We start from the raw sequence: 9,355 nt of genomic DNA, 5'->3' as shown, positions 1-9,355 counted from the left end.
CAAGGTTATGCATTTAATAGTCTTTCTAGTTTGTGAAAATCTTCTAACCTACCTGGTAATGAAGCAGCAGACAAACAACATCTGGGCAGATATTTATCTTGTTAAGTTAAACATGCACCTGGCCCCTTAATTATCAACTATAATTGACAACTTCATCATTGCAGAGCACTTTTCTGTCCATGCCACAGTGGTGCAAGTAATTAGGTAATAATTAATGATTCTTTAAGTGCATTATTTCCTAAGAGTTCAATTCTCATTGTATGTATATTTAAAGAGCAACAACTCTGTTTGTTTTGTCCATATAGACAAATGTTAGAATAAATGAAAACTGCCATGCTTATCATGGGTAACTCAAAGTATCATCTATAATCATTCCTAACCTTTTTTCTACTCCATAAAGTACTTATTTTATTTTCATTCAGCCTTACCAAATAACCATAAAGTTTTAGAGCTAATTATAGAATCCAAATGAATACACATTCACAAAGATGCTCATCTCCATGTTACACGTAACAAGGAAACATGTAAATATAGAAATGACCAACAGTGGGGAAAGGCTCAGTAAATTATGGTACATGAACTAAACAAAATGTCATGCTGCATTTGAAAATAATTTTGAATATTATAAAAATATGAAAAATTTTATTTAAAAATAACAAAATTCTCTGATTATAATTATATAAAATATGTATATTAATAGAAAAATAATGGAAGGTAATAGGTAGTATATTAATGCCCACAAATGAAGATTATTTCATTAGAATATAGTAAAGTGAATGTTTTCTTCTAAAAAATGTTTTATTTCCATTACTTAATAGGTAACACATGCCCACAGTACAATATTCAAAAGATACAGAAGGATATGCATTGAAAAGTTAATGTCCGTCTGAGACCTCTCTCCCAGTGACCTTATTCCATTCCCTAGGAGTAACTTTTTCTAGAAAGTAGTGAATTTTACTAGTTTTTGTACGTTATTTCAAAGACAATTTATTCACTTTTAAAAAATGCATTAACATCTTTTTACACACAGATAGTAGCAGTAATAGCACGCACATTGCTCCACATCTTGCTTTTCTCACTCAATACCTCTTGGAATAGTTCCATATCACTACATAGAAAGCTACCTAATTATTTTTAATGGTTATATTTCATCATGTGAATTTATCATAATTTATTTAACCATCTTGTATTCATGTACACTTAGGTTCATGCCAATCTTTTACTATTTGAAATAATCTTCCAGACAATAGCCAGAGTGATACAGACTTCCAATTTGAACACAGTATTATAAAGGTAGACTTTTTCCTTCGTTTCCCTGGAAGTCTTCGTAAAGTAAAAAGAAGAATGAGAGAAACCATAAACATTTTCTTTGTAGTGAGGAAAAAGAAAAATCCCATGCGTTTACCCAGTCCACAGAAAAGAAGTAAAAGTTAAATAAACTTACGTACCAAACCCTGCCGCATAAGAAAAATTTCACCTCGCTTCACACAGAACCCTTACTATTGTTCTACCTCTTATAAAATCTCCTCTGGGAAAATTGTACAACTTTAAAGATAAGTAATCAGAGATGACTGCTTCTGGTAATGACAGAGTAGCTGGTTTCAGACTGACTGTCCCACTAAAATCACCTAGAAATGCTCCAGCATATGTTTTTTAAATATGTATTTGAAGACTTTGGAGAACTGCAAAGGCAGTGAGGACTTGAAAAAACAAGATCCTAGAGAGAATTTACAAAGAGGTGAGCTAGGCATTAATTTCAAACTACTTTTCTGATGAAAGAGTTTGATGATTCACAAGTGGTTATGAAGAGACAGAGAAGCTGAGTAAGGATTTCCTGCATTCTTACAAGTCTTAAGGGAAATAACTGGAGGAGAAGCCCTAGTAAACGCCCGAGGATTTCCTTTGAGAGACCTAAATGACCTACACAGCAGGAATGAACCAGAAATAAAACATCCCTTACAAAGACCGAAGCCCAAATTCAAATTAACAATATGTGAGTAGATTAAAATGATTGTATCCTACCGTAATTTCCTACCAGAGGTGGAAATAAACCCTCTCTAGGCCTAGATAACACCATTCAGAGCATCTCCAAAGTGTTTTGTGTTCAATAAAGGAATTTAAATTGTGATCAAAAATTATTGTTATATCAGGAAGTAAAACCAGATGGTTTTAGTCATTGAGAAAGAAAGAAAGAAACAGGGCACCTGAGTGGCTCAGTTGTTAAGCGTCTGCCTTCAGCTCAGGTCATGATCCCAGAGTCCTGGGATTGGGTCCCACCTCAGGCTCCCTCTTCAGTGGGGAGTCTGCTTCTCCCTCTGTGCCTCCCCCCACCTCTTCTGCTTGCTCTCTCACAAAAATAAATAAATAAAATCTTTTTTAAAAATTTTAAAAACAAACAAAGAAACAGGTAACAGCCCCAGAGCCACAGGTGATTCAATACTGGTTTTATCAGATATGGTCTTTAAAGTAAGTGATTACTGTTATTCAAGAAATTAGATGACAAGATGGTAGATTTCATTAGAGAATATAAATTGCACAAAAGAAAAACAGAATTTAAAATGCAAAACTGAGGGGCGCCTGGGTGGCACAGCGGTTAAGCGTCTGCCTTCGGCTCAGGGCGTGATCCCGGCGTTATGGGATCGAGCCCCACATCAGGCTCCTCTACTGTGAGCCTGCTTCTTCCTTTCCCACTCCCCTGCTTGTGTTCCCTCTCTCACTGGCTGTCTCTATCTCTGTCGAATAAATAAAAAATTTAAAAAAAAATGCAAAACTGAAATTAAAAACTCAACTGATGTGTCTAACGGCAATGTATGCATATATATTATCATATATATAACGTATAGAGAGAGAGAACTCTAGATGTATATCTAAAACAGATGGAGTTAGAGATGGGGAAGGAAGAGGAAGATTAGTTAACTGGCAGTAGATAAGAAGGAAATATCGAAAGTGAAGCCTGAAAAAGAAGGAAAGATGGAGTAAGAAACATGTAAGACATGGCAAAAAATATGTAGTCCAGGAGGGAATGTAGAGAACAAATGGGACTGAAGCAATATGTAAAGTAATACCAGACAGAAATTCTCTACAACGGATGAAAGACATCAGGTCACAGGTTTGAGAAATATTATGAACCCCAAGAAGGAAAATACAAAGAAAAAACACACCTAGATTTATCACAGTAAAACTGCTGAAAAAAAAATATAAACCAAAAAATGTGTTGAAAGTAACTAGGGGAAAAAAGAAGACATTTCCTTCAAAGAAACAAAATAAGAATTCTTGACAGCTTACTTCTTAATTTCCATAATGAAACACAGAAGACAATGGAATGACATCTTCAAGTACTGAAAGGAAATAACTGCTAAACTTGAATTCTTCCCCAGAAAAAACATCCTTAAAAAAATAAGACAGTGCAGACAATGGAAAACAGAAAATTCATCAGCAGATCTAAAATAAACAGAATGACAAAGACATAAGGAAAATAATCCCAGATTAATCACGGTAATGCAGAAAAGATAAAGAGGAAAAAAAAGGTCCATATGAGAGTGAATCTAAATAAATGTTGATTGTATAAAAATAACAATTGTTTATAGAGATTCATAGGTATGTAAAATTAAAATACGTAATTCTAGAGTTTTTGCATTAACAGAAGAGTGGTAAAAGTACTAATTTATGTTGCATTTTAATAAGACGGAATTTACAGACAACATGATTGTGCAGAAAATTTTTTAAAATACAGATAATGTATAATGCTTACTAAATAAATTTAACAAGGTTATTTAATATGAAAATTAACTATTTCTTTAGACAAGTAATGAAAGATGGAAAATAAAATTTTTAAATATAATGCCATTTTCAAAAATATCAAAAAGTTAATCACCAGAAATAATTTTTAAAAAGATGTTCTCTCTTCGCAGAAAAATACAAAACATTACTGAAAAATATTTTTTAAAAAAACAAGTGGATGAACATTAGCGTGTTCATTGACTGGATGACTTGGTATTGCTGAAGATATCAGTTACCTCCCACATGGATTTATAGGGGCAAAGGAATTTCAGTCAAAAAAAATCCTAGCCCCAGTTTTTGACAAGCTGATTCTAGAATTTATAAAGAAAAGTAAAAGGGCAGAAAGAAGCCAAGACAACCCTGGAAAAATAAAAAGAATTATCGAAAGACACTACCAGATATCAAGATATATAATAAAATCACTACAAAATAAAATCGCAGTAATGTGATAACAACACAAAGAGAGACGAATAGATCAATGGAACGAAACACGAAGTCCAGACACATATATATGAACACTTGATTTACGATAGTGGGTGACTGTAGTGGGCTGAAAAATGCCCCCCCAAAAGATATCAAGTCTTAGTCCCTAGAACTTGTGAACATTACTTTACATGGTGAAGTTTTTGCTGATGTGATTAAGAACACTGAAATGACGAGATGATCCTGGGTCATCCAAATGGGCCCTAAAAGCCATCACGAGTGTCCTTATAAGAGACAGGCAAAGGGAAACTACACACACACACACACGCACACACACACGAAGACGGAGACGGAGACCAAACTGCAGTGATGTGTCCACAAACAGGAATGCTGGGGCAAGGAATGCATTCTCCCTTAGAGCCCCTGGAGGGAGTGCCGCCCGGCCAACACTGTGATCTCAGCCCAGTGATACTGGTTTTGAATTTCTGGCCTTCAGAACTGTGAGAGAATAAATTTCTCTCTTGATGCCTGAACTCACCAAGTTTGTGGGAATTTGTTATAGTAGCCATAGGAGATGAACACAGTGGTACTATGGAACATTGGGGAAAGAATGGTGTTATCAATGAACGGTTCCTGGTCAACTGAATAGCCATATGGAAAAAAATGAATGTAGCCCTTGGCTTCACATTACACACAAGTACAAACTTGAGACAAATCAAAAACTTAAATGTAAATGGTTTTTGAAAGAACATCAAAAAGATAACATAGGGAAACATATTCATGAACTTGGGATAGACTAGGATTTCTTAACTAGAACCTCAATAGAACTAACCACAGGAGAAAAGACTGGCAAACTGGGCTACATTAACATTAAGGACTTCTATTCATGAAAAGATTACATCACGAAAATGAAATTGAAAGCCACGTAGTGGGAGAAGATATTATTAAATATGTATAACTCTCAGGAGATTTGTATATAGAAAATATTTTTAAAACACTTCCAAATCAAAACAAAAAAAGACCATCAACTCAGTAGAAAAATAGACGAGAGATTTGAGCAGGCACTTGACAAAAGAGAATATCTAAATGTCCTAGTAAATCTATAAGATGCTCAATGCCATTATTTAACAGAGGAATAAATGTTAAAACCATAATGAAATATATGGTTACGTATCCACAAGAATAACTAAAATTTAAAAGATTGATAGTACCCACTGTTGGCGAGGAAACAAAGCAATTTTAAATTTCATATACTGCTGCAGGAAGTATAAAGTTATACGGTAAACATCTTTGGAAAAGCATTTGACAGCAACTCCTAAAGCTTAACATATACAGACCTTATGACCAGCTGTCTGGGCACTGTGGTCCAGCCATGCTGACACATTAAATTAATCAGCACACTTCCTAATTATTAAAAATCCTAACATTTTTGGAATAATATGTATTTGTTGTGGGATATTATTTGCACTAATCTGCTACTGAATTCTGTTTACTACTTTGTACCCCAATATTCAAAATAAAGATTGGTATATAATTTTCACTTTTATCTTTGACAGCTTGATATTAAAACTTCTTACATCATAAAATAAATGTGGAAGATTTTGTTTCCTATTCTATGCTCTAGAAGTTTAAACAACATTGGAGTTGCAAGTTCATCAAAGACACAGTAAACTATTTCCATGAATCTATCTGGGTCTGAAGCCTTTTGTGGGAACTGAAAGTACCTCTATGGGAAATTTCTCTATTTCTTCTATTGTACTCGGACTATATACTTTCTGTTTCTAGGATTGGTTTTGTTACTTCCTATTTTCCTAGAATATCAACCAATTTCATATAACTGTTCAAATGTAGTTCCATATTATTGAGCAAAAATAGTGTTTTTCTGATTCTTTGAATTTCCTCTGGTTTTACTACCTTATGTTTTCTATATGTGATTTTACATTTTCCTTTTTTAAAAATTAGATTATGTAAGTTTATCTATGTCTCTAATTTTTCAAATAACAAACCCATGGGTTTATTTAGAATTTCCAAAGATTTTTGTTTTCCAATTTATTAATTTCTGCTTTTCTTGGGTTTTGTTGTTTCCTAACTTTTGAAATGACGCTTAATTCATTTTTTTTCATCATTTATTTTTTATGACCGTGAAGTGTTTGGGTATGTGAATTTTTTCCAATTATTTAAAAATATTACTGCATTATACTACTTAAAAATAAATACACATATGCAAAGTTTTCCAAGAAAAGACATGAAACCCATGTTCTATTTTCAAGGCTACCGGAAATATTCAAAAGGTGGATGATTACTGACTTCCCATTGCTCTTTGGAAATATGGCAAAACCGTATAATGACAATATAGCTTATGATTAAGAACCTGGGCTGTGTCTTACACATCTGGGTTAAAATCTTGACCTTACTACCAACCTGCTATGTGACATTTGGGAGGTGACTTATCCTCTCACGGCTTCTGTGTCCCCATCTGAAAAAAAGCAAGGATTTACAGACAAAATTTAAAGGGTCTCTATTGTATACGGGTGTTGGAATCTAAAAGGTAAAAATCTTTATGAACAGCTTAGAACAACGCTGTAATATATGAATTCAATTAATCTGTTTGTTTAGTGAAATAAATGAATATGATTACTTCCAGTTTATTTCAGAAGGATCATGGCATACTGGTATTTATTCTACAGAGGTCTGGTCAATGATGCCTGGTTGACACCAGTGACTGAAACTGTGCCTTTTCAAAAATTCACTATTTCCAAGGCTCCAGTGGCTCTCAATGACTCTTAGAATAAAGTGTCCAGTGCCTCCAGCAGCTGCCAAGTACTCTCTGTTGGCCTGAGGACTGAGTCTACACTCCTGAGTGCAACCCTGCACACTCAGGTCTCCAGGCACATCTCCCCACCACGCCTTTCCACCATAACAAAACTCATCTAGTTCCTCAAAAAAAGCCATGCTCCCTCACCCCTGCGCTGCTTCCTCTGTCACCGAGTTTCTTAACCCAGCACTGTTGACATTTGGGAACTGAATAATTCTTTGTTGTGGGGCCTGAATAATTCTTTGTTGTGGGGCCGTCCTGTGTGTTGTCAGATGTATAGCAGCGTTCCTGGGCTCCACCCACTGGATGCCAGTTCCACCTACTCCTGGTTGTAACGACCAAAAATGTCTACAGACATTGCCAAAAGTCCCCTGTGGGGCAAAATCTAGGGGCGCCTGGTTAGGAACCACCACTCTATGGAGAATGCTTTTACCCTGGTTAACTTCAACTCTCAAAATTTCTGGTTGAATGGCGCAGTGTCAACAGCACTGCTATATTCAAACACACAGGTGATCAAACAACAGCCGCGGTGTTCGGTGCACAAGGAAGAGAAAGAAACGGCCGAACGGGCAGCCGTGAAGTGCGGCCACGTTACCTGGTAACAGGTTGGACGGGAGAGCGAAAGGACATTGGGCGGCTTTTCGGTGAAATGACTGGGTTACAAGGCTGTAAGGAAGGAGGACGGGACTACAAACGAAGAGTAAATTGGGGTGCGACGGGATGGAGAGAAGGAAATAAGGGGTTCGGACTTTGCAATGGTAGGCTGAGGCGCCTGTGGGGCAGCCCCGTGCGGACGCTCGAGAGAGGAGAAGCAGCAGCTGCCCTACCTTCTTTCTCGCCCAGAATTAAAGCTGTGCCTTCAGAGAGGCCGTCCAAAGTTCTGGTGGGACCCGCAAACTCCCTCCCCGTCCCCACGCAGCGCCATTCCACACCAAACACGCATGCAAGCACGCACGCGCCCACGCACACGCACTGGTTTCCTCCGCTTCGAAATCACGCATGCGAAAGCTGCTGCCGGAAGTAAGAATTTTTTAAGTGGAATGGGGATAAAGTGAGAAGATGGAGAGAGACGTGGGAGACTGAGAAGGACAGTGGCAGAGCGAGAAGCTACCTTCAGACTTGGCCTTCTCTGCTAGGCCCTGTGGAGCCAGCTAAGGAAAAGCACTGTAATCTGAGCAGCTGGCGCCATCTAGTGGCTGATTGTTATAACGAGTGGCACTATGATCGGCTGTGAGGACCGAAGCCCAGCAAGGGCAGCCAGAGCGGAGGAGTGAGGGAGTTAGGGAAGCAAGGGAAGGAGAGAGGTAATGATAGAAAAGGCACATACAAGCTGTTCTTCTGGAACCCAGGAATCATAAACCCCAGCTCGGAACAGGGCACCTGAACTACATTCAGGCTGCCTGTTGGCGGTCCTCCATTTGCAGCAGCCCCTCTCCTGGGAGGCTGGCTTCTCAGAGCCACATCATTCCCCTGCAATCCTCTCCAGATCCCTGGCCCCTTTTCTTTGCCTGACCAGAAGATCCCTCACGTCTGGTTGATGTCGTCCTTTGCTGATGTTTTTTTCCTAATTATTAGCAGTCTTTTTTCTAGTGCTTGGTTGTAGTATTTCTTATTTGGAAATACAACAAGCTTTTAATTAGAGAAGCAACAGGAAGAGATATTAAGCTGTATTAATGCATCTGAAAACCCAGCACAGTTAAAAGAAAGACAATCTCATAGATAACAGCACTATTGAAAATTACAGGAACCGCTTCCAGTAAATAACTAAATGGAAAATCCCAGAGAGGGTCAATTGTTGTTAGTTAATATTTGTAGCAAAATACAGCACTTAATAATGTGGTTGTTTCTTATCCTTATGGGAGGCAAATAACAAGAATTGGGATTTCCACTTTAGATTGTAATTCTGGCTCATTTTTAAGGGCCCCAGATTTTGCAATAATGAATCCAGTGAAAGTTTGTCTTAGAAATAATCCCTTCACCATCAACTCTTGGAAGAATGGCTTCTAAAAATACTTTTTTTCCCAAAAAAATTTCACAAAATGACCTTAGATCAGGTCATAAGATAGACTCTGAAATAGCTTGTAAAATGGCCACAATTACTCCGCACCATGCATTTACTCCTTGAGTCTGGGCTGGATTTGCCTTGTTTGTTCTAATAAAATGCAGTGGAAAACACTTACCAATTCTGAGCCTGGAACTCAAGAGGCCTTACGTACTTCAGCTCAGTCTCTTGGAACCCTGGCAGCTGCCCACAACCCCAAGCAAACAACCCCAAATCAGCCTAGTGGAACGTGCAAGAGCATATGGAACAGAGACGCCATTGTAGCAAGGCACTGA

This window comes from Ailuropoda melanoleuca, chromosome 1, assembly GCF_002007445.2.
Source record: "Ailuropoda melanoleuca isolate Jingjing chromosome 1, ASM200744v2, whole genome shotgun sequence".
Taxonomy (NCBI): Eukaryota; Metazoa; Chordata; class Mammalia; order Carnivora; family Ursidae; genus Ailuropoda; species Ailuropoda melanoleuca.
The sequence above is the reverse complement of the archived record's forward strand: the minus strand, read 5'-3'. Positions refer to the sequence as shown.